Source organism: Cryptotermes secundus, unplaced genomic scaffold (assembly GCF_002891405.2).
Source record: "Cryptotermes secundus unplaced genomic scaffold, Csec_1.0 scaffold1674, whole genome shotgun sequence".
NCBI classification, from domain to species: domain Eukaryota; kingdom Metazoa; phylum Arthropoda; class Insecta; order Blattodea; family Kalotermitidae; genus Cryptotermes; species Cryptotermes secundus.
The window spans coordinates 317,618-319,996 of record NW_019720598.1 but is presented as its reverse complement, the minus strand read 5'-3'; positions in this window follow the sequence as shown (position 1 = coordinate 319,996).

Genomic DNA, 2,379 nt, shown 5'->3' with positions numbered 1-2,379 from the left:
ACTTCTTGCACACAAGACCTCTACCTAACCACAGGACAACGCAAACACAGAATAAACATAAACACACACCAAACATACATGCCTTGTGTGGGATTCGAACCCATGATCGCGGCTTCCGAGCGAGCGAAGACAGTACATGACTCAGATAGCTTGGCTACCGTGACCGGCGCTCAAGAAAATTGCTTATACATTTGATGAAAGAGTAAAGAGTAATATAGAGATTCGGAACAGACGTATGAATGCCTGTCTGTATCACGAAAAGACAATAGTGCCTAACTCTGGGATGTCAGTTAATTTTCCCCGTGACGGATTCAACACTTGATCTGTTCAGTTAAGTACTAACAATCCCGTTTTTCCGTCGGTGTACAATGACACAGCATTTCAGGATTCAATTTTCAGGCATCATTTACAAATGAAGAATTTTTCCGGGATATAACGACGTTTAGTCCGTTGAAAGAAAATCGACGTTTCGAAGGAACACGCCGTCTATCATCTTTGTGAATGAAGCATAAGGAAAGCAAGACACCAGCATGAAGAAATTAGCAAATAGAGTAGATTTTGCGAACTGCTTCATACTGTTTTTTCTCGTCTTCGACTCTGTAGATGGAGGCGACATGGCAAAGAAATGTCGGTTGATTTTCATTGGACTGCACGGCGTCTTATCCGAGAAGGAGCTCCTCATAATCACCGCTGTGAGAACCTCAAATCCTATATCATTTACAGTATTCTATCTTTTGAAAAACCTGAATCACTGTCCCGATATCTTATTCCCCTTTCTTCTCCGTCATCTTCATTGCATTTCCGCTCTATTATTCGTTTCCTGTGCTGAACCGAGGAAACGCATTTCTGTCTTCTTAACGGAGTGGTACGATTTGGCTCCTCGTAAGTCAATTGTAACAAATGCCGATTACTCCAGAAGCTAAACGAATGAAATTTTAGATCTTTGAAACCTTGTTCCTAGCAGCGTCTTTTTAAAAATAAAATTACATGCATCGAATGAATATTATACCCTTGTCCAGATAAATAAAATCTGTGCTTTAATGATCCCGCAGCTTTTAATTTCCACTTCAATAAAAAGTCAAGTATAAGAACAAAATTATACGTTGCCGCTCAACCTCTCAATACTTCTAAATAATTTCTTACGCTAAGCGAAATACGTTTGTAAATTTCAATTACTATTTTCTCTGAGACGGAAAGTACTTTCACGTGTAGGGTGGTACACGTGACAAAAATAACGGGTTATAGTTCGGATGTTTGGATTTATTAGCACTTTATTTACAAGTTCTCTTAATCACATTTAAATACAGTGCTATTGCTGAATTACTCATTTTTTAGCTCACTTTTGGACACGCACTAGGGTTTTCCGTCTTCACTAGTCGTCTCCTGGCAACATCTCTCAACACAGAAAGTAACGCTTCAAATAACTACAAAATCTTCTTGTTGTTACGTCTTCTATCACTCTGTATTCCTCTGTCCAAATCTGTACTCAATTAATCTTCAAAATTCATTAGGGATGCGCTCCAGTCGCATCCTTGCACTCTCAACTGCTGAATCCTCCTGGACTCTTCACTAATCTAAGCTAAAACAGGTTTTCGATATATATTGGCCCCGCACGGAAGACACAGAAAACACAGTTTTATTGTTGCTTAGCGCAGCCCACGCAGAAAACAAGTCACGTGATGGCTATCTCGCCAGTCCATTGGTGCGCTGACTGTTGCCTAGCAATGAGCTATAAACATTCGTCCTATCGTTGCGTGCGCGTATTGCGGTGTGTTTATGAGCCGTTGCCTGTCAATGCGTTGACATGTCACAGTATAAATACTCTATGTAACATTGTTCGTTAATCTGGTCCATCAGGAACTTTTCAAATATGTAATGAGCTTCGGTTTAATGTCACAAGTGAACGAAGTTCATGAACACTTACTCGAAAGTGTTGAACAACTAGGTCAACTTATTTCGTAATTGTTCTAGAACACTTGACTTCCAAAATGAAACAACACGACAACATGGCCGCAAAAAGAAGAGAGAGAGAGAGAGAGAGAGAAGCTCAGACCAACTTTTTCCGAGTCAGATTATGCGCTTGGCTGAACTAGACCGAGACGGCTCATTGGACCCTATAACTTAATTATATGCCTCGATTTATGAAGATCTTATGAACTCGTGCGAACACAGTGGTACACCTAATGGAGATAGCTAAAGTCTGTTTCTGTGTGTAGTCTGAACGAATTTAAAGCCTGGATATAACAAATATTCAGTTCCTTTCCGCGGCTGATACATGAGTACAGCTTGATATAACACCGCAAACAAGCTGACCATTCATCGTGCATTATCTGATGTAAGCCTTTATACGCGACGGTTATGACCCAGAAATATTTCAAT